Consider the following 23,840-nt stretch of genomic DNA (forward strand, 5'->3'; position numbering starts at 1 on the left):
CGCTTGGGAGGTTCGCGGGTGGATCTAGAAGAACAGTGGGCCTGGCAGAGCCATGGGAGACCGGGAGAGGCCTGCACAGCCCCACAGAGCCAGCACCTGCCTTTGGGCCCAAGCCCACGGCCCAGTGCAGGTGTCTCCCACCACCCCCTCTTTCCCGCTCCGCAGTTGCACCTGGCCTCTGGGGGCTTCCCCTCTCTCGACGTCTGCCCTCCTGCCTTTTCAGACTGGCTCCAGGACCCCATCCTTTGGGGGGTGCTATCCACGACAGAGGGTGATGGGACAGCCTGGCCTGTCCATGATGGGGTGTGAAGAGCTGGCCTTCGACCCTGGCCTGTCTGAGGTTGTCCTTGGCCAGCGTGAGCCCCATGCCTTGCCCCAGCCACCAGCTCAGCCATGCAGCATATTTTTTTTTTTAACTAGACAATGACTTTATTGTTACACAGCTCATTAGCAGAGACCCACTCCAAAGAGCCTCTGGATAAGGCCAGTAGATTGCCATTGGCCCAGCCAGAAAGCTGTGGGGCTTCCCCAGCCCAGCCCAGCCCGAGGCAATGAGACTGATGGACTCTTTTTAATCTATACAGTGATCCTTAACCTTTGGGAAAGGGGACGGGTCACACACAGACTACTTTGGAGAATACATGAAAGCTATAGGTCACCTCATCCCACCTCCAAAACACAGGCACATACGTCTCAACTTTCACATACAATTTCAGGAGGGTCGCAGGTGTTTTAAAAACCCGGTAAAGAACTCATGCACTCGTGCTTTTACTTGCCACTGTGTTTTCAGTAGAGAGCACCCAGCAAGCCCCCTGCACAGGCTTCTTCCCCCTCTTCCTGACAGCAGCCTCTGTGCTTGGCCAGACTCCACTGAGCCTTCATTTACAGAGTGGGCAGCCCTGTCTCTTCAGTTCTGGTAGGCAGAGCAACTTTGCCTCTCTTGTCTCCTTACTGTATTAGATGGTTATCATGTCTTCCAGGAGCTTCCCAGCCTTCCAGAGTGCAGGCAAATCCAGTCTCCCTCCAAGATCTCATCAGAGGCACCCATATTCTTCCACGATCATGTCCTTATGGTGATCTAGGAGCGCTCTGCCATTGTCCACATAGAGCATGCTCAGCACATGTCCAGGCTTGGGGTGCAGGTGTCCAGGGCACCCTGAGGGGGACCTTGAGCTGCAGCAGGAAGCACAGGAGAGGGGAGGGGGTAGGTGTGTTCCCCCACCACAGACCAGGAAGCCACCAGGCGCAGAGCACAGGTTTATGCAGACACAGTGTGCGTCCTCATCCCCAGCAGCAAGCCCTAACACAGAGCTGGGCACACTGGCCTGCTCAGAAGCATATGGCCAGTAGGGGGCTTGCCAAGGCTGGGTCCAGATGATGGGGCTGGAAGGACTTGCAGCCAGGAGGGTGGCGCCCCAAATTGAGATGACCTGTGCCCCTGTGGGCTGGGAAGGGGGACCCTCTGGAAGCCCAGGGAGGGAATGTGGGGCATCAGAGGAGGGGTGGGATCTTCCCTGTCATTGCCTGAGCAGCTGAGGAAGGGAAGTGGATGGGGTGGGTGGAGTCCGAGAGGGAGGAGGCGGCGCCAGGTGCCTGCAGACAGAGAAGGAAGAGAGGGCAGTGGGAGACAGGCTCTGCTCTCCGGGGCATCGAGCTGGTGCCGGAAAGAGCTCTCAGTGCTGGCTCCCCGGGACCCAGAACTCCAGTGTTCCCTGTCTACCCTCATGTCTGAGTTCCCATCCACCCACTCACAACTCCTGGTTTCCCATCCACCCACTCACAACTCCTTGGGATACTCCTCTGAGCCCAGAAGAGCCCCCTCCTGCATCCACCTGGCTCATCCCTTCCTTCCTGCAGGAACATCACCTGGCACAGAGGGTCCCTCGTTCGTGTAAAGTGATAACAGCCTGACATCCATCCCCAGCCTGCCTCAGTGTCCCTCCGAATCCCGCCCCTTCCCTTCCTGCATTTGTTGCTCTCTGCCGATGTGGACATGAACGAAACCTCCAAGGGGTGAGGACTCTCTCGCATGTCCTCTGCCGCCTGCCTGAACCTGCCACCCTACACTGGACAGGCACTTTTGGAAGGAAAGAGTGAGTTACATCAAGTGCCTCTCATGAGGCCTGGGGTGGGGCCATGGATAACACTTTCTCATAAGAATGCTGCTGGGAATTCTGGTTGGCAAGAGGCAGCCCGCAGATGCCTGCCTTGTGTGTGTGAGGGGAGGCCGGCCATCTTGCTGAGAAAATGTTAGGAAAAGGCCCAACTGCTCCAGCAGCAACTGAGGCAGGCGTGGCTAAGACTGAGGACATGGGTGTGGGACTGATTACAGGCGACAAGTGGGGCCTCAGTGATGCCAACGGCAGGTGCTGCTTCTGCTGGACTTTGCTGTCTAATTTCCTTTTTTTTTTTTGAGACAGAGTCTCTCTCTGTCACCCAGGCTGGAGTGCAGTGGCGTGATCTCAGCTCACTGCAACCTCCACCACCCAGGTTCAAGTGATTCTCCTGCCTCAGCCTCCCAAATAGCTGGAATTACAGGCACCTGCCACCACACCCAGCTAATTTTTGTAATTTTAGTAGAGAAGGGGTCTTGCCATGTTGACCAGGCTGGTCTTGAACTCCTGACCTCAAGTGATCCACCTGCCTCAGCCTCCCACAGTGCTGGGGTGACAAGTGTGAGCTACTGCACCCAGCCTTAATTTCCTTATTTTTCATAGTAAAGTAGGTGCACACTTCTGCTTTTCTGCAGATCAGACAATCATGGAGTCACTCTGACTCCCTGAGGGATGGAAACTGGAAGTGGGTAAGTCAGGGCTGAGACACAAGTTCCAGAAGAAATGCCCGTCTCTGCAGGAAGAGCGGGACCATCAGGCTGTGCCGGGAAGACAGAGAGGAAAGCAAGCAGCCGCGTGGCCAGGGGCCAGGAGCCCCGGCAGCCCAGGGCGGCGGCGGGGACCACCTCATCTGCCCTCAGATGCAGGATGTTTCTGGGGTTTTGTAAACGATGCTCATGGCACTGACCCATGCCCGGCGCTGCGCTAGGCTCTTTCACTGCCAATGTGCTTAATCCCGTGTGACAGCCCTGTGGGGTGGGAACTGCAGCCACCCCATTCTACAGACAAGGAAGCAGAGGGAGTGGAGAAACTCACCCCGGGGCACACAGCCTGTAAGGGGCAGTGCCAGGACTTGAGCCCAGAAAGTTCGGGACCAGGGACCACACCCCAAGCCACCGCCCTCCACACGGAGACATACAGTGTCGATCTCACTGGGGAGACAGAGCTGGTCACCGGCGGCTACCTCACCCATCGCTCCTACTAGGGGCTCTTCCGCAGTCTGCTGTCCAGATCAGCTCAGCCCAGGCCAGCAGCACTCACTCCTGAGGACAGGACAGCCCCCGCCTCCCAGCCACTCCCCACTGTCCGCCATGGCCAGGGACCCCTGCATGCTCTCAACTGGACCCAGGGAACTGAGCTGGAAGTAAGGCTGCCAGGAGTACCCCTGGAGGTGGCAGTAGCAAGAATCTGGCTGCAGCACGCAGGGGACACCAGGGTTCCTCACTCGCCCCCCACCCCCGCCCACAGGTACTAGCAGGCCCCCAACCCAGGGGTCCCTTTCTGGTAGGACAGGGACCCTGACCAGTCCCTGAAGAAGAGACCTCAACTTCAAGCCAGTACGAGAGGCCTCATTGCCAGGCTCCTTCTTGGTGCATATCTTCAGCCTCCTTCCGGCAGCTTCTGAGGCGCGGCCATCCTGGGATTCATCTTGGAACTAGGGCTGGTCAAGGGCAGGGTCTGGCCTAGGGTAGAAGAAGTCATAGGAAGGTGCCACCTTGGGGAGGAACCAGCCAGCCCCAGGCCCTGCCCCAGGCCCAGCCCCTCCCCAATCCCAGCCCCAGGCCCAGCCCCTTCCCCGCCCCAGGGCCCAGGCCCCACCCCCAGCCCCGCCCCTCCCCTCCCCTCCTGCCCTTCTGTTGAGTCCCCAGCCTGACACAGGCAATTATTCGCCTTAGAGAACCTGAATCTGGATTCTTCCAAGCCAGGGGGTCCAGCTGCAGAAAGGAATGAGGGGCCCACAGTGCCCTGGACCAGGGCAGGGGGCAGAGGGCTGGCCCTCATTCCATGCGGACTGGTCACAGAGGACTGCCCATTCCAGGCCAGGCTCCCTGCAGAGGGCTCCCCATTCTGCATCCCCGGGACCAATGGGCTGAGTTCTCTTCTGCAGTGAGGACGGAGCAGCCATCTGGGCAGGGCCTGCTTCCAACTCTCAATTTAGGGAGACCACGAAACGCCCTGGTCCTGCCCCAGCCTTCCATCGAGGACACTGGCTCACTAAGCACTGTGGTTATGTGTCAACTCACCTCGGTCGGGGAGCACCCAGACGTTTGGTCAGATGCCATCCTGGTGTGCCTAAGGGCGTTCTGGATGAGGGTCACAGCTGCATCCACAGGTGGGCAAGGCAGGTACCCTCCCTGGTGTGCAGTCAGCTGGCAGCTGGGGTAGAACAGGAGTGGACTCCTCTTGCCCGACTGCCAGGCTGAGACCTCCGTCTTTTCCCACCTTCGGACTGGGGCCACAAATACGCGTCAGCTCTCCTGGGTCTCCTGCCAGCCACCAGAATCACAGGAGCCAGGTCCCTTTCGGAAGCCTCTCTCTCTGCATGTCCTTCTGGTTGTGTCTGCTGGGGAGCCTGACACACACTGTAAGGAAATCTCACTCTCCCCCACAGGGGTCTGACTCTGCCCAGGTAAAAGTCTCAGGCCACAGGTGACTCCTGACCACAAGTCCTGCCACCGCCAAAAGCCATCATCATCCCAAAGACTGCTGGGCAGTGTCCTGGCCCATGGGCAACTGAATGGGTTCCGGGGGCTGGCCCAGATGCCCAGAGGCCACCAGCCCTTGCCTGGATTCGCACAGGTACCCGAGGTTGGCCTTTGCACAGCTTCCAGTCCCCTGGTACCCAGAAAAGCCACATCCAGCTGTTGGCTGCAGCTGCTCCCAGGGAGCCCCCACTCCATGAACAATGGCCTTGCTAACTGACAAAGGCAGAAACAAATGCAATTCCACTCTTGGCCAAATGCCAGGTGTGTCTCTGTCCCAGCTCCAGGAGCCCAGACCACAGGGCTCTCCAACGGGGCAGCCTCAAGGCCGATGCAGGCCCCACCCAGCTGGGAGCTGGCGACCGCACAGAGCAGGCAGAACCCCAGCGCCCCTCCACTCCCTGGGGATTTGACTTGTTTCCTAAAACGCTTCCCTTCCGCAGGGATCTGCCCACAGAATACCCCCCAGGCCAGTGACTCTGAGGACCACATCACGCTCAGCCCCTCAGCATCTCCCAGCCCTCGGGAAGGCACCTGTGCCAGGAAGCCCTCCCTCCGAGAAGGGTGATAAATGCCATCTGAAATCAGTGTTCCCGATGCAACTTGACTGGAATTCTTCTTTCTCACATCACACATGTTAGCATCCCACGGAATGAGTGTTCTGAGGGACACACCCAGGAAATTCTGCCAAAATCTGCCTCCAGGCCAGTCACAGACCTGACCTTTGCATGCTGAGATGTTCTGTGACATCCTTGTCCCCTCCCCGCACGCCACCCCACATTCAGCACAGGAAAGAACCAGGTTCTTACACCCCCAACTCAGAATCCACTTTCTCCTGCAGCCTCTTCGGGTCAGGAATTGTTAAAGCAAGGAAACTGCTCACACCCTGTCCACAAACGGACCTACAAAGGGACTTCCCATATAACAGCAGCCTGGCAGCCTTCCATCAACCTAGTACCGGGAGGGAAAAACTGTGAACAATTGACTCGTAGATTGAATGGGCCCTGAGAAATTCCAGGAAAACCATTTTAAACTTGAACTTCACCCAAAGCTTCCTGCTTGAAGTCATTTCTGCCTCATAAGCTGGTGCTTGGAAAACGCCCAGAGCTGGAGGAAGCGGGCAGGGATCACAGGCTCACGCGTGGCCACAGCCAGCTCTGTCCCAGCGCCTAGCATATGCAGCTGTGGTCCCTGAGTTACATACACCCTGGGAATTCCCTGGAAGGAAACACGTCACAAGGCAACCAAGCCGTGGGATGGTCGGTGTTTCCTTCTGTTCTGCCCTGTGCTGAATTCTTCCCATAAGCAGGTGTCAGGTTTCCTGGGGACAGAGTCAGGGTCTCCATGCCCTATCTGGAATTAGGAGCTCAGAAGCAGATGAAGCAGACCCCTGGGCCAATGACATCCCCCATCACTCCTTCACACCCGGCCACTTCGATTATACTTACGAATTTGTGCATTCATTTGTGTGTCATTAAAAACTGGGCCGGGCACACTGGCTCAAGCCCTGTAATCCCAACACTCTGGGAAGCCAAGGAGGGAGGATCAGTTGAGCCCAGGAGTTCAAGACCAACCTGGGCAACATAGCAAGACCCCATCTCTACAAAACATTGAAAAATAAAAATGAGCCAGGCGTGGTGGTACGTGTCTATAGTCCCAGCTACTTGGGAGGCTGAAATGGAAGAATCTTTTGAGCCCAGGAGGTCAAGGCTACTGGGAGCAGTGATTGTACCACTGCCAGGATGTACCACATCCTGGGCAACAGAACAAGACCCTGTCTCAAATAGTAATTAACAATAATAACAACAATGATAATGATATTAAAATGAACACTCTGTGCCCCAAACCCAAGAATGAATGCATTACCTGTGCATTTTCTCCTCCACCATCCTCCTGCCTTCCTCACCTCCCCAGTGGCAAACACAAGCCTGAACTGCATGCTTATTAGATTCCTTTGCCTTTCGGTTCATTGCATATAAACGTGTACTTAAGTTCCACATTGTTTCATTTCCGTTGTTTTTCTACTTAGCCTGCTGTATGTTGCGCTAACCCTGTCCTGCTGAGTCTGGTTGCTAAGACTGTCCCTGTCACAGACGGGAGCCCTGGTGCCTCTGTGCCCGCTGCCGTGTACCGCTCTGCCATGTGAACACACCTGCCCACCTTCTACTGGTGTACTTTGGGGCGTCTCTGGCTTTCTGCACAATCCATGTCCTGGGGCATGTGTTCAAGAGATTTCGGGGCTTTGGAGCCTGTGGATGTTGAACTGTACAAATGAGTCCAAATTTTTCCAAAGCAATTGCTCAAATTTACCCCTCATTCAGAACAGGAGGTCCTAAAGACCCCACTCTCATCCATCACTCAGTGTGACTGTGGGATCTAAGAGGGAGTTGCCCTGCACCTGGAGACCACAGTGGGGTCTCCTCATTTGGCTTCCCAATCCCTGCCAAGGCTTAGCCCTTCTGGGTTGCTATCAGGCATCCAGCTTCTGTCTTATGTGAGATGCCTGCTCATTTATTTCACGCTTTGCTATTGGGTTGTATGTCATTTTTCTTATTGATCTACAAATGTTCTTTATATATGCAGGCTACTAATCCTTTGTCAATTATTAATATTTATGATGATAATACTTTCTCCCAGTTCATAGCTTACCTTTTTGTTCTTTTGAATCTGTTGCTAGTGAATAGAACTTCTTAACTTTAATATCTCCACATTGAAGCATCTCTCCCACAGATTATGTATTTTATTTTTAAAATCTTACCCACCCTCACCCACCAGTTCAGTAGAGGCTGGAATACTAAGAGAGAAGAGCAAGAATCCCACAGACCATGAGCATCATGGCAGGGAGTGGGTTGGGGAGATCCTGAGACGCTCCAGAGTCAAGTGAAGGCTGCGGGTGCAGAGGGAGCTTGGGCCTCATCCACTGGGCTGAGAGCAGGTGGCTCTGGAGAAGTTCACACAGAGCAAGACGTCCAATGTGCCAGCAGGAGAACAGTATCCAGGAGAGGCCCTTCCGATGCATTGCAAAACCCCCACTCATTGCAAAAAGAGCATTTGCTTCTGAGTATCACAAAAGGCCCCAGCCGGTGCGATCAGCTGCCTGGCCCCTTCCACCTCTGTCCTCCTGGCCATTCTGGGGTTCAGGCTGGTGCTCCTCAAGGCTACAAAATAGCTGCCACAGCCCCAGGAATCCCACCCAGACCCAGCGATGCCCAGAAAAGGGGCAGTCTCTTCTTAGAATCTCTTTGAAAAACAAGAAAGCCTTCCCTAGAAGCTGTTGTTATCGACTGGCTTCAGACCCACCAGCAGAACCACCCCGCCTGCTGTGCCTAAACTAGCTCTGGGCTGGGAACGTAAGAGTCTAAGGTACGCTGGATTCACCGGGTTGGGAGCCACTAACCCTGGGAATGAGGAGCCACCCACACCCCAAGGAAGAGGGGTGGTGGTGACAGAGGGTAGGTGCCACCCACGTCTGCCACCAGGAGCTGGGCTGAGCAAGTGCCTGGGCCTGGTGGCTTTCTACACTACCACTGCCGAGTCCCCTACATCCGGGGCAATACAGGGAAAAGGAAGGAGAAGAGTTCACAGGCACCTGCACTTTTACATGTGTTCATTCATTTCACTGTTCTCCATCTGAGGAAACTGTGGCCCAGAGAGGTTGAGCAATTTAGTCAGAGTCACACAGCTGGTAAGTCGCAGAACTGTTATTCAAGGCCCAGCTCTGCAGCCCCAGCCATCATGCTATGCCACCTAAACCAGACAGAAGAACATCTTGGGAAGGGTGAGAAGGAAGCTGGGGGTGGGCCAGCAGCGGGGAATGGGCCCAGGGCTGGGAGGATGAAGACACAAAGTGACCTGAAGGGACCAGCTTCAGGGACCCGGGGCCCTCAGCCTTCTCCAGGGTAGGGGGCAGCTGGTGAGTCACATCTCAGCAGATGGCCACAGACAGCAGCTGAACTGGTCTGCCCCTCGGTCAAGACCTGGAAGTCCCCAGAGCCCCCAGGATCTGCCCAGCCCAGGAGAAGGGAAAAGCAGGATAGGGGAAGAATTCATGTCTCCCAAATGTGGGCCAAGAACCATCCTAAAGTGACTGAATCGTCATGAGTGAATCATCAGGATGACGCTTTCCACCATCCACCGACATGACGGCCCGAGAGTCTGGTCCATCCACAGCGAGATGAAAGGGGCTCTCTTGCCCCAACATCCACACCTTTTCCCTGCACGGGGGCACAGTGCGTGCTGAGGGCTCGAGGGCTCCCATGGGAATTCCAGCAGCCATCGCCATTGCTCATGGGGCTGCGGGTTCATGGGGACACCTGGGACCCCGTGGCCATCCAGCCCAGAGCTGAGAGCTGAGAACTCAGTGCTGAGAGCCCAGAGCCCAGAGCTGAGAGCCCAGAACTGAGAGCTCAGAGCCCAGTGCTGAAAGGCCAGAGCCCAGTGCCCAGTGCTGAGAAGCCAGAGCCAAGCTCAATGAGTGGCCACAGCCTGGCTGCAGCTCCATCAGGCCCCGCTTGCAGCCGTCTGCAGCCTCTGTGGACAGACGAACCCCCTGATGCCCACCTACAACCAGACTCAAACCTGGAGGAGAGGCTGCCCAGGGGGCTGAGATCCAGAGTCCGCCTGGATCTCAGGGTTAGTGCCCAAGCATTGCTTCCTTGCCTGAGGCACCCGTGTGGGAGATCAGCATAGGAGTCAAGGAATCAGGGAAACTCCAAGCCAGCTGAGCCCCAGCAGCACTATGGGAAATGCCAAGGGAGTGCTGGGCCCTCCCAGCTCCACCAGGTGGTGAAACCCCACCTCTGCAAACCTGTGTTCCGGGGCCTGGGACTGTCCAGCAGAAACACAGCTGAGCCACATTTAAGGCGGCAAAAGCAGGGAGGTTCATCCTGGTAATATATTTTTGTTAGACCCAATATACCCATATATGAAGAAGTATTGATGAGATTATTTTGCATCTGTATTTCTACTAAGACCAGCCCCATTTCCAGTGCTCACAGTGACAACATCTCCCTCCCACAGAGGGTGGATCAATAAACATAAGAAAACTGTGAAAGCACTTTTTTTTCTTTGAGACAGGGTCTCATTCTGTCCCCCAAGCTGGGGCACAGTGGCACCATCATGGCTCACTGTGGCCTCTACTTCCCAGGCTCAGTCGATCCTCCCTTCTCAGCCTCCCAAGCAGCTGGGACTGCAGGCCTTCACCATTATGCCTGCCTGATTTTCTTATTTTTATTTTTTCTAGAGATGGGGGTTTCGCTATGTTGCCCAGGCTGGTCTCAAACTCCTGGACTCAAGCAACCCTCCCTCCTCGGCCTCCCAAAGTGCTGAGATTACAGGTGTACTGTGCCTGGCCCAAAAGCACTTTTTTTTGAGATGGAAACTCGCTCTGTCACCCAGGCTGGAGTGCAGTGGCTTGATCTTGGCTCGCTGCAACCTCCACCTCCTGGGGTCAGGTGATTCTCCCGCCTCAGTCTCCCAAGTAGCTGGGATTACAGGTATGCATCACCACGCCTGGCTAATTTCTGTATTTTTCAGTAGAGGCAGGGTTTCACCATACTGGCCCGGCTGGTCTCCAACTCCTGACCTCAGGTGATCCACACTCCTCAGCCTCCCACAGTGCTGGAATTACAGGTATGCGCCACCGCGCTCGGCCTCTGAATGCACTTCTTTTCTTTTTTTTTGAGACGGAGTATTGCCTGTCACCCAGGCTGGAGTGCAGCAGCTCCATCTCTGCTCACCACAACCTCCAGGTTCAAGCGATTCTCCTGCCTCAGCCTCCAGAGTAGCTGGGATTACTGGCGTGCGCAACCACGCACAGCTAATTTTCTGTATTTTTAGTAGAAACAGGGTTTCACCATATTGGCCAGGCTGGTCTCGAACTCCTGACCTCGTGATCCGCCTGCCTCGGCCTCCCAAAGTGCTGGGATTACAGGCTTGAGCCACCGCACCCAGCCTTGAATGAACTTTTTAAAGTAGATAAGCCAGCGGTCAGCGCAGGGAATGGCCGTGAAAGGGAAGCTTCCAGGCTCAGCTCTCCAGCCCAGCGCAGCCTCCCGGGCCGGCCGGGGAAGAGTTTGCGGCTGATGCTCCACGCCTCAGCCTGACCCACCCGCTCCAGCCGCTCCAGAAAGCGCGCGCTCGCCCCCTGCTGGACGCTCGCCGCCCTGCGCCCAGCCCGTTCAGTGGAGGAACCCTGGCACCCAGCGGGCAGAGCCGGCATTTCTGCAAGGAGCCAGGTGGACGCCGGAAAACCCAGGCCCCAAGATGAAAACGAGAAATACACCTGTTATTCAAACCCGAAGCAATGCAGAAATACTGCGGGGCCAAAATGTCAGGTGCTAAAGGCAGGTCTGAACAGTGGGTTGGGGGTCCTCAGCTGTGGGGAAACTGAGGTAATTTGGCCGACTCTCTCAGCTGCCCGAGGTTCTTTCTGGAAGATTCTTTCTCAGTCAGCGCAGGCTGCCACAATGAAATGCCACAGAACCGGGCCTTAAGCAGCGGCCTTTCAGGGCTCACCATTGTGGAGGCCAGGAGGTCCGAGATGAGGAGGCGGCTGGTTCTGGGTCTGGTGAGGCCACGACTGCAAACCCACAGCTGCAGACCCACGGCTGCCTGCTGCGTCCTCATGCAGCGTTTCGCAAGACCTGCAGCCAGAGAGCTCTGGCCTCCACTCCTCTTCTGAGAAGGTCATTAATGCTGTCAGATCGGGTCCACCCTTCCAACCTCCCTGACCTGGATCACCTCCAAAGGCTGTGCCTCCAAACAGCCACACTAGGGGCTGGGAGCCACCGTCTGAACCCAGGGACACAATTCACACCACAGCACAGCGACCTAAATACGTGAAGCCACTGGTGCAGACCTGGGGTCGTGGTCGCTGAAGAGGTGGCTGGTCCCCCAGAACCTGACCCAGAGCTGCCCAGCAGCCTCCAGCCCTGTGCAGGTGGGGAGGTCTGTCTGGCTCCCACGCTGCACCGGGACTGCCTGCGCGATCCGAGAAGCCCCCATGGCACCCACCAGGCTTTGATGCCTCTCTTAGGGGACAGGCCACAGAGCCACGTGACGTGGCCACCTCCAGCCCACAGGGTCCAGCTGGATTCAGGGATGACAGTGGCCCCTCCCCATGGAGACCTTCTGCTCCCAGAAGGCTCCCTACAGTGACTCTCAGCTCATAGATGCTTCACCCCCACCACTCCCCATGGAGGGGCCTACAGTCACCCGGGGGCCCACACGAGGCCCAGGAAGCCCCTGTCCTCCCCTGGCTCAGGCCCTGCCCCATGGGGTGGAACACAGATGGGCATGGTTAGTTCCTCCTGGCACCTCCAGCCAAACAGAAGTGATTCCTTTGGAGATTTTGCAAAAGGTTCTAGTCTCCTTTCCTCAAAATGTGGGCTGTGGGTTTGGGGAGGATTCTGTTCCACTTTCTCTTTTAAACAAGGCAGAGATGTCCCCCTTCATAGCCATCCCTACCCAGACCAGTGGTTTCTCTTTAAAAAGTAAAAAGTGGCCAGGCACGGTAGCTCACGCCTGTAATTCCAGCGCTTTGGGAGGCCGAGGCAGGTGGATCACAAGGTCAGGAGTTCAAGACCAGCCTGGCCAAGATGTTGAAACCCCGTATCTACTAAAAATACAAAAATTAGCTGGGTGAGGTGGCATGTGCCTGTAATCCCAGCTACTCAAGAGGCTGAGGCAGGAGAATCTCTTGAACCTGGGAGGAGGTTGCAGTCAGCAGAGATTGTGCCATTGCACTCCAGCCTGGGTGACAGAGACTCAGTCTCAAAAAAATAAAATAAAATAATTTTAAAAAGTAAAATAAAAAGTGCTTTCCCCGAATAATTGAGAACAGGCATTCTAACAAAAACCTGCCCACACAGTTCATAGCAGCGTTCACAATGTGAAAACATGGCAACCCCCAAACGTCCATCCACAGACCAGTGTGGTCACAATGCGTGCTCCATCCATACAGTGGGATGTCACTCAGCCATACATAAAAGAAAGGAAATTCTGGGCCACAGAAACATTCTGCTAAGCGGAAGAGGCCAGTTACAAGAGGATAATTCCTTTTCCATGAAATGTCAGGAGTGAACAAATCCACGGAGACGGAGCAGAGATTCCCAGTGCTGTGGGGACGAGGAGCACGGAGCCCCTGCTTCCTAGGGACAGGGTTTCCACTTGGAGGCCTCAAAACTTCCTGGAACTAGATGTGGCTGGTGGCCATGCAACACTGTGAATGTCTAAAGGCCATCAAACTGTGACCTGAACACGATTCATCCAATTATCCACGTTAAATACTTGAGGTTCTGAGACGGCTATTCCACCTCAAAAAAGCTATTTGTAAAATGGTTAATTTTATGTTACATGAACTTTACCCCAGTTTTTAAAAATAGTGCTTCTATCCCTTGCAGGACTCCATCTAGCAAGGACCCAGGTGTGAAGCTTGTGGTGGCTTTTAGGGGAGCTCCAGGTTACTTGGGTGTCTTTGAATCTCGACACCCATCCTAGTGTCCACAGCTGGTCCCTCTTGCTTCCCAGACACAAAGGAGAGAGGTGTGCAAAGCTGGGTGTGGTGGCTCCCGCCTGTAATCCTAGCTACTCAGGAGGCTGAGGCTGGAGGATTGCTTGAGCCCAGACATTCAAATTCAGCCTGGGCAGGCCAGGAGCAGTGGCTCACGCCTGTAATCTTAACACTTTGGGAGGCCAAGGTGGGCTGATTACCTGAGGTCAGAAGTTCAAGACCAGCCTGGCCAACATGGCAAAACTCCATCTCTACTAAAAATATGAAAACTACCCTGGCATGGTAGCACACCTGTAATCCCAGCTACCTGGGAAGCTGAGGCAGGAGAATCGCTTGAACCCAGGAGACAGAGGTTGCAGTGAGCCAAGATTGCACCATTGCACTCCAGCCTGGGTGACAGAGTGAAACTCAGGCTCAAAAAAACAAACAAACAAAAACAAATTCAGCCTGGCCCCAAAGTCCTTGACCCTCTTCCCATTGAGAGGTGGGGTCTCTACCCCCTACCCCGACTGCCAAACCTGGACAGGCTGCAACTGCTTCCAACGGCAGGCAGTGGCAAGGAGGCCAGGTGAGTTTAGAGGCTGGACAGGACAGGACAGGCGCCTTCACCTGACACTCCTAGAACCCCAGTCCCTGGGCATTCTGACTCAGGAAGCTCCCCTTCGGAGCCTGGTCCTCATGCTGGGAGAAACCCACGCCACATGAGAGGCCACGAGCTGGTGCTTTGGTCAACAGTCACCACCGAGCCCGGCTCAGCCCACATACGTGAGGGTCCAGCTTCAAGTCCCCTTGGTATTGGCACTGTCCCATTTGACCCCAGAAAACGTGGAGCAGAATCAAAGCCATCCCATTGCATCCTGTGTGAATTCCTGAGCTCCAGCTCCACGAGCATAATAAAATAGCAGCTGTGTCATCTTCCCCCATTCAGCTTGGAGTGGTTTGTTACACAGAAGCCAGTAACCAGATCAACAGATTTCTTTATATGACTGATGGCTGCCGCTACGGATGCTGCTTTATGCCCAAATTTCATGTTTTGCAAGTTGCTGAGTGCAAGTTAACATTAATGAGGTGTGCACACGACTGTGTAAAGACAGATGAAAGCCAGCCATATTATCAGAAAGTACGGAGCCAGGTGTCAAGCTCCTCTATTGCTCAGAACTCTTTCAATGGGAAGGGGCAGAGACGGGACCCACACTAGCTACCAGCATGAAGGAAGCTACCAGCAGGGAGGTACCTCGGGCTGGCTCCAGAGACCAGAGCAAGTTTATCAGACGTTTCTGCTCGCTCTCGCTCCCTCTCTCCCTCTCTCTCTCTCTCTCTCTCTCTCTCTCTCTCTCTCTCTCGTATCACTTGAATAAATGTGTCACTCCAGAATTCATATATTGAGATGCAATGGACGATGTGATCGTGTTAAGAGATGGGGCCTTGAGCAGGTGATTGACTCATGAGGCCTCCCACGTGGATGGGATCAGCGCCCTCACTGAAGGGCTGGAGGAAACCAGCTCAGCCCCTTTTGCCTTCCACCCCTTCCATCAAGTGAGGACAGGACGTAGCCACCAGGCACCATCTTGGAAGCAGAGAGCATCCTCATCAGTCGCCAAATCTGCTGGTGCCGTGATCTTGAACTTCCCAGCCTCCAGAAGTGTGGGCAATGTATGTGTGCTGTTTACGAATTACCCAGCCTAAGGCATTTTAGCAGCATGAACAGACCAAGACACTACCTGTGTGTTTCCTGGCTCTCTCTGTTGGCCTCATTTTCTCCTGCAAATGGAACTCCCTCCTCCATATGGCCAGCAGGACAGAGGTCGTGGCTGCAGGGCACCAAGCTAACCGCTTCCCAGGTCAACGATGCCCAGTGGAACCTGTCCCTATCTTCAGTGTGTGTCACACATGTGCATGCATGTACACACACATGCAGACACACAAACATGCACACACAAATGCACACGCATGCACACACACACAAGAAGCGCTCAATATCTAATGAAACTTGTGGTCATCATTTTCTTTCCTCATGAGCTGCCATGGTAGGAATTCCCTGGAAATCCACTCCCAGCCCCCACAGGCCACAGCTGCTTACACCACACACCTCACTGCAGTTTAGCAGATCTCACATGACACCTCAACATATCAAACTACATATCTCACGTAATCCAATACATCTCACCGCAGCACTGACCTATCATTAGAGGTTTTGTTTTGAAAATTAGTCGCCACCGTGCACAGCGGTGCATACCTACAGACCCAGCTACTCAGGAGGCTGGGGTGGGAGGATCACTTGAGCCCAGGAGTTCTGGGCTGTAGTGCGCTATGCCGATCGGGTGTCCGCACTAAGTTCGGCATCAATATGGTGACCTCTCAGGAGCGGGGAACCAACAGGTTCCCTAAGGAGGGGTGAACCAGCCCAGGTCGGAAACAGAGCAGGTCAAAACTCCCGTGTTGATCAGTAGTGGGATTGCGCCTGTGAATAGCCACTGCACTCCAGCCTGGGCAACATAGTAAGACCTCATCTCTAAAAAAAAAAATTAAAATTAAAAAAATTAAAAATGAAAAAAAGAAAATTAGTTGTCCACTTCAGCGCTTTCATGTTTTGTGTTCACCAGCACACAGATTCCCTTTCAGGTGCGCAGGAAGGGCAGGCAGCCAGGTGACCGTCTTCCTTGCAGCAGGGACTCAACTTAAATTCAGCGTTTCTACAAAGCTCCCTTCCACCCCAGAAGCACACATCTTTTAATCAATGTGCTGGGAACACTCAGTTTCTCTTCCGGCACGACCACGTGAAGCCACAGCAGAGGCTGCATTAATCAGCTTTGCTGCGGTAACAAGCACGCCCCAAACGCACCCCAGCACATGTATCGCAGGCGGCCTGCAGATCAGCCACTCTGCTTATTCCTGGACCAGCAGGAATTCCTGGACCATTCCAGGCCCTATTGGGGACATTCTGGCGACACAGCCTTCCTTACCATGCTTTCTCAAGTGTCATTACGTGTTTTCTCTTTAACACTGGCCTCTGGTGGCCTCTGCTCACATGGGCTTTTGTCACAGCATCTTCTTGACAGTGGCCAAAACTGGTCTCTGTCCAAGCCCAGCAATGGGATCTCAGCACGTGCCTCCAAGAGGAACTGTAGGCTGAAGGTCAACATGCGAATGCATAACCCCTGAGGGTCCGGCAGATGCATGAATGCACACGGTTCACGCAGACCCTATCGGGGCCTGAACCAGCTGTGTCAGGAAGGCCGCTGTTTTAAAGCTCCTCCCCAGGCTGTGGTCTGAGCCTCTCTGGGGTGTCTCCCACTCTCACCAGAACTGAATGGAAGGGAGGTGGCTCTCAGGTTTCTGAAGAGCAGCTGCCCAAGCCTGGAGTTTCAGGTGAGTATGTTGGGGGGTGTGGGTAGGTAGGAGAGCAAAGGAAATAAATGAGCTCTTGAGTTATGTGGGAGGTAGAAAAGCTCCTCTTCAAAGTTTCCTTTCTTGTTAAAGAATAAATGTGCTAATAATTTTGTTAAGCCCTATCCTACGTAGCTGTGAGACATGCCATGCTTACAGGCATGCAGTACATTCTGTGTCCTTGTACTTTAACCAAGATATCTGTGCTTGACATGCTCACAGGCAGGTCCCAGCTCTCCACTGCTTTTACCTGTTTAGAAAAGTTTTAAGTTGTTAGCCAATCAGGTTTTAGTTTATATTGTGAGGTCTGGCTCCAGCCAATGGAGATCAGACACAGCAGTGAGGACGACCCCACATGCGTAAGGGATAAATCTGTGTGTTTTCCTTCGTTCATTGTGCTCTCATGGCAAGATGGCTAGTGAGGGTACCCCTCCTGCATCCAGGAAGTAAACCGTGTTGCTGAAAGGTCCTTTGTCTCAGTGATAATCTTTCTTTGCGGTGCTGAGCATCTATTACCAACAAATTGGATTTGAAGGGCTGCCTGGTGCTCTCCTGCTTCGGGGCTGAGGGGAGGAACTGAGGGGAGGAGCTGAGGCAGGCAAAGGCCAAGGTGGCCCCAGACCCACCAGAACCCAACAGCTCTCCATGGCAGCACCCATGCCAGCCGGACCACAAGCCTTGGCTGAGACCTTGCTTCTGAGAAGGGGGTCAGGCCCTGCTGTTCAGGGGGAACCCCAAGGTTGCTCCTGCCCCTTCCTCACCCCCACCTAATTCAGCCCTACTCCTTAGAGGGCTCACCATGACTTGAACACCCCAGCAAGCAAGATACTCACATCCCCGCCTTCCTCAGCCTGTACCGCCAGCCTCTCTCAAGAGAAGTGGTCACCAGTAGATCCAGGGTCCCCAAGATGTTTATTTCTGGAAACTTCCATCATGGCCAGGCCTCTAAATATGATGTCAAGATGCTGCCTGTCCTGGCCTCACCTCTGATTGCATTTTCCTATGTCTGAAGCCACCTCCTTTTGATCCAGAGCATAGAAATGCATGGAATATTCTGCAAGGACCACAGGGAGCCGTTTAGTTTCCAAATGGTGACTTGAAAATAATAATTTGTGAGGCAGGATAGAAAATCCATTGCTGGCCAGGTAAGGTGGCTTACGCCCAGCACTTTGGGAGGCCAAAGTGGGCAAATCACCAGAGGTCAGGAGTTTGAGACCAGCCTGGCCAACATGGTGAAACCCCGTCTCTACTAAAAATACAAAAATTAGCTGAACCTGGTGGCTTAAGCCTGCAATCCCAGCTACTCAGGAGGCTGAGGCAGGAAAATAGCTTGAACTCAGGAGGCAGAGGTTTCAGTGAGCCAAGATCGGGCTATTGCACTCCAGCCTGGGCAACAAGAGCAAAACTCCATCTCCAAGAAAAAATATAGAAAAAGAAGAAAAAAAGATAATCCATTGCCGAGATCAAGCATCAGATTGCTGGCAAGGCCAGACTGCCAGGCACCCAGGGGCACCACGCCTTCCATTCTCTCCTCCCCAAGATGAGTGAGCCCTCAGAGCTGCTCCCCATGGGGGCCTGGTCCTCTGGCCCTCCCAAGAGGAGTCACACGCCCACCCCCCCCACCTCCCCACCTGCCCCCACCCGCCCCCGCTGAAACAGAACAGGCCGAAAACACAGCAAGTACCGCCCAGCGCTGCCCTCTCCCTCCTTCTGAGCTCATCACGCCCTGCTGGAGACTCTGACACCCTCGAAGTCACTCCAGCCAAGGTATTGGGGAGCAAATTTAGAAAGCCCAGGCCTTGGCCACCCTCCACTGAACAGTGAAGCAAGGTCAAGACCCAACCTGAGGAGCCATGCTCTCCATCCTCCCTTTCCAAAAGGGAGCACAACTCGAATCTAACTCAGGTGAGGAGGGGCTGTGCAGGACGAGAACATGCTTCCAAAGGAAACCTCCCTGGTGCACACTGATAGACACACAGCAGTGCGCACACACACACCTGGCTTACCTTCCACACTGCCTGCCCCGCTGCCCTCCTCACTCCTGTCCCCGCCTCAGCCCTGGCTTCCTGCTGGCCGTTGTGAGGTTTGACAGCCCAGGCAGACAGGCTGACAGCCCCTCCGTCTCCTTCCAAGACACGTTCTGTGAGGAAGGCAGGCGGGTTTCTCAAAAAGATGTCAAATAGGGGAAACTATTTGCAATGAAATGTAAAAATTGCGACTCCAAAGAGCATTTTTAATCATTACTTTGAAGCTGGGAAGTGTCCTGGAGGGTGTGAAATAGGGAGATTCGTTTCCTTTATTTCTTGGTGCTGTTATGGGTGCCCCTCATCCTCGGCTTGCTCCCGCTGGGCCCCCAGGCTGCTCCTCCGGCCTTCTGGGGCACCCTGGCTGAAAATAACATATGTAAACCCTCTAACACCAAGCCGGCTCCAGCTGGGAAAAGAGAAAGAGGAGGTAATTCGGCCAGGACATTGCTGCTAAGTCCCCACTCTCTCCAGAACCCAGCGTTCCCACAGGTATTTATTTCACAAATATTTATTGAGCATCTTTCATGTGCCAGACACATGCATCCACCAAGTGAGACTCACCTTCACGTCAGAACATTTAAACCAATTAATTCTCCAGCTGTCTTAAACTAATCACCACAGAAAAGAGCTGTCTGAGTTACAGGATGTGCTAATTTCAGCGGATCTCAGGGGCAGGTCTTCCCTTGATAATAAATATATTTTTACACAACATATAAAACCTCCTTCCCCCCAACCCCAAAATTCAGATTCCCATTTCCCTGGTCCTGACAGATTAATTTGAAGCAGAGTCTCCCACCGGCAGCATTGCCGACATCGGTGCTGGGTAATTCGCCTGGGCCCTGTGGGACCGTCAGAGGCATCTGAACTAGAGTGACTCCATCTTGAACAGGGACTGGGTAAAATAAGCCAGATCACAAAGACCCTGCTGATAAAACAGGATTCGGGCTCTTCCTTTTAACTTGGACCCAGCAAAATGGCTCCCACACAGAAGGGTGATGAGAAGAAAAAGGGCCATTCTGCCATCAGCCAGGTGGTGACCTGAGAATACACCCTCCACATTGGCAAGTGCAGTCATGGAGTGGGCTTCGAGAAGCACGCCCCTCGGGCACTCAGAGAGATTCGGAGCTTGCCATGAAGGAGGTGGGAACCCCAGGCTCCACAAAGCTGCCTGGGCCAAAGGAATAGGGACTGTTCCATTTTGAATCCACGTGAGTTGTCCAGAAAATATAAGGAGGATGAAGATTCACCACTTAAGCACATACTTTGGTTACCTACGTACCTGTGAACACTTTCAAAAACACAGTCAATGTGGGTGAAAACTAATCGCTGATGGTCAAATACGTCAAATAAAATTATAAAATTGCAAAAAAAAAAAAACAAAAAAACCAGGATGTGGTAAAGAAGCCAGCCAACACCCATCAAAACCAGGATGGTGATGAAAGTGCCCATTGTTCGTCCTCACTGCTCATTATATGCTAATTACAATACATTGGCTTGATAGAAGACGCTCCCACCCATGCCATGACAGTTTACAAATGCCGTGGCAATATCAGGAAGTTACCTGATATCAACTTATTCAGGAGAAACCCTCAGTCCAGGGAAATCCCACCCCTTTCCTGGAAAACTCATGAATAATCCACCCCTTGTTTAGCATATAATTAAGAAATAACCATAAAATAGCCAACCAGCACCCATGTTGCTGCTCTGCCTGTGGGGTGTCCTTCTGTGACTCCTTTACTTTCTTTACCATGCCCGGCTAATTTTGTATTTTTAGTAGAGACGAGTTTAACCATGTTGGCCAGGCTGGTCTCGAACTCCTGACCTCAGGTGATCCACCCGCCTCGGCCTCCCAAAGTGCTGGGATTACAGGCATGAGCCACCAGACCCAGCCTATTCCTTTACTTCCTTAATAAACTTGCTTTCACTTTACCCTATGGACTCTCCCCAAATTCTTTCTTGTGTAAGGTCCAAGAACCCTTTCTTGGGGTCTGGCTGGGGAACCTTTCCAGTAATAAGACATTTTTCTTCATCGTTGGGGCCCACCTAACAAATGCCAACAGCCCCTCAGGATGAGAGCCACAGATGTCCCCGGAGGGAAGGCACATCTTGCCACATGCGCCCTGGAGGGAAGGCCACCGCCAGTCCACAGCCACTGGTTTAGAGGATCTCATTTTCCTAGAGTTTGGCTGTCTCCTGGGCCTGCTTAGAGAAACTAAGGGTCTCGTTTACAGGCTGCGGGAGAGGTCTTTGCAAAGCACCTGACCAGGAACGTTTCCTTCAGGGAAAAGCCCCATGGACGAGGACGGTTTTACCTGGAAATTTTCCGACGGCACGTCTGGACAGTCTTTCCTTCCCCTCATTCACACCTCCCGCTCTCCACAGTTATTGGAAATACTATTTCAGCTTTTTCTGTCTTTGAAAAACCCTTGTCATTCCTGACACGTTCTCAGTGGCCTCTTCCACTAAACACGGTTTGAGTGAATTTTCAGAGGGAAATTATAAGAGGAGCCTTTCATCTAGAATCTCACAGGGAAGGGACGTTCCCACCAGAGTCGCAGAAACGACAAACAACTTGCCTAATTGACTCAAAAAGAAAAAGCCCTGGAGGCTTTGGGGACGCAGGGGGCCTGGGGGCTCGGGGCTTCCTCTCTGAAGCCTGCCTGCCTGGGTGTTTCTTCTTGCTGGGAGTTCCTTCTGGCCCTAGGGCTGGTGCCCAGCTCTGGTCTGCAGGAATCTGCTCACACCCACCCAGCCCAGAGCCGGGACCCAGGCTTCTCTGGGGGTCAGTGACCCTCACAGCCTTTCCTCCTGTGAAGGAGAACGAAGGAAAAATGATTATTTTCCACTCAAGGCTTTTATACAAATAAGAATCATGCCAAGCGGCAGACAATGAAAAAGTAAAGTACCCAGTTCTTTTTCTTTCCAAGGAAAATCTGGTGAAATTCATCCCATTAAAACCACCTTTGCAGGCTGGGTGTGGTGGCTCATGCCTATAATCCCAGCACTTTGGGAGGCCAAGGCCGGGGGGAATCACTTGAGGTCAGGAGTTCAAGGCCAGCCTAACCAACATGGTGAAATCCCAACTCTATTAAAAATACAAAAAGTAGGCCAGGTGAGATGGCTCACACCTGTAATCCCAGCACTTTGAGAGGCCGAGGAGGGTAGATCGCCTGAGGTTGGGGGTTCGAGACCATCCTGACCAACCTGGAGAAACCCCATCTCTACTAAAAATACAAAAATAGCCAGGCGTGGTGGTGCATGCCTGTAATCCCAGCTACTCAGGAAGCTGAGGTAGGAGAATCACTTGAACCCAGGAGGCAGAGGTTGCAGTGATCCGAGGTTGCACCATTGCACTCCAGCCTGGGCAACAAGAGCAAAACTCCGTCTCAAAAAAAATTAAAAAAGAAGTCACCTGGCCATGATGGCACACACCTGTAATCCCAGCTACGTGGGGGATGAGGCACAAGAATCTCTTGAACTGGGGAGGCAGAGGTTGCAGTGAACCAATATCGCACCACTACACTTCAGCCTGGATGAAAAAATGAGACTCTGTCTCAAAAAAAAAAAAAAACACCTTTGCAAAAATTATGACAGTGAGAAAATGATGAAATTGAAAGGGATCAATCAGATCTAGCCAACCCCATCTTGCCTTTAACCTCCAAACTGCCCTTAGTCATTCCTGGGCTAGGTCCATGCTAACTTTGAGAAACATTTAGCTTCTAGTTTAAATGGTAATAACCCCTCCCCCAAACTCAACCGCCTTTGTGGAGCTAACGAAAGACCACTAGTTTAGGAGGATGAGAGGGGACTGAATTCTGCTAAGGTGTAGACATAAGTGATTACCAGCCATTGTTCTGGAGCTCATAAGATCTGCGACTTCCCCAATTAAGAATCATGCCAAGAGGCAGACAATGCAGATAACATCATTATCGTATAACTTACTCCAGATGCCTTTTCAGACTTTCAAATCCCTGTGGACTGAAAGTCCCACCCTGACCTGCAGCTCTCGACTCAGCTGGTCCTGTGGCCCTACCCAGAAGTGAACTCAGGGCAAGAGGACCGTTTTCCTCACCCTCTGATTACATCCCCAGCCAATCATTGGCACCCATTCCCTGGCCCACCAAACTATCCTTGAAAAAATGCTAGGCTCTGAATTTTCAGGGAGGCTGATTTGAGTAATAAAACTCTGGCCTCCTGTTTCACTGGCTCTACATCCATTAAACTCTTTCCCTATTGCAATCCCCCTGTCTTGATACATCAGCTCTATCTAGGCAGCAGGCAAAATGAACCCACTGAGCAATTACACTCAGTTTATTCTACCAAAAGAACTTGTTTTAATTATTTGAACTAGGCCAGGTGTGGTGGCTCACACCTGTAATCCCAGCACTTTGGGAGGCCAAGGTGGGTGGATCATGAGGTCAGGATTTCGAGACCAGCCCGACCAACATGGTGAAACCCTATCTCTACCAAAAATACAAAAATTAGCCAGGCATGGTGGCACACACCTGTAATCCCAGCTACTCAGGAGGCTGAGGCAGGAGAATTGCTTGAGCCCAGGAGGTGGAGGTTGCAGTGAGCCAAGGTCGCCCCACTACACTCCAGCCTGGGCCACAGAGTGGGACTCTGTCTCAAATTAAAAAAAAAAAAAAAAAAAAGCCACATGCTGAGAAAAAAAATTTGCAAAACACATATCTGATCAAAGGCATGAATCCAGAATATAAAAGAATTCCAGAGTAAGAAAACAATTTTTTTTATTTTAAAATTGGGCGAAAAATATGAACAGATGCTTCACTAAAAAAGATACACAGATTACATATGAGCACCCAAACGATAATGGACATCACTTGTCATTAGGGGAATGTAAATTAAAACCATCTGAGATAGCACTACATGCCAACTTAAATAATTAAAATTAAAACACGCCCTAACAATATGGAGAGCAGGTGAGGACGTGGAGAAACAGAAACTCTCCTTCATTCCTGGTGGGAATGCAAAATGGAACCGCTGCTTCAGGAAACAATTTGGCAATTTCACAGAAAGTTCCTACATGAGCCAGTGATTTCACCATGTGGGGTTTACCAAGAGTAAAGGAAATAGC

The 23,840-nt window shown here is 52.9% G+C and overlaps 1 long non-coding RNA gene across 1 annotated transcript in view; it reads right to left on the minus strand.

Annotated features, from left to right (window-relative positions):
* Positions 1-403: 403 nt before the first annotated feature.
* LOC144576978 (uncharacterized) overlaps positions 404-23,840 on the minus strand; it is a 50,241-nt gene continuing 26,804 nt past the window's right edge. Inside the window, exons 2-5 of the long non-coding RNA XR_013519960.1 lie at positions 3,991-4,048; positions 3,656-3,796; positions 3,150-3,265; positions 404-1,593 (exon numbers count right to left, since the gene is read on the minus strand). This is a non-coding gene — a long non-coding RNA (uncharacterized LOC144576978). The remainder of the gene's footprint in view (positions 1,594-3,149; positions 3,266-3,655; positions 3,797-3,990; positions 4,049-23,840) is intronic.

This window comes from Callithrix jacchus, chromosome 1 (genome assembly GCF_049354715.1).
Source record: "Callithrix jacchus isolate 240 chromosome 1, calJac240_pri, whole genome shotgun sequence".
Taxonomy (NCBI): Eukaryota; Metazoa; Chordata; class Mammalia; order Primates; family Cebidae; genus Callithrix; species Callithrix jacchus.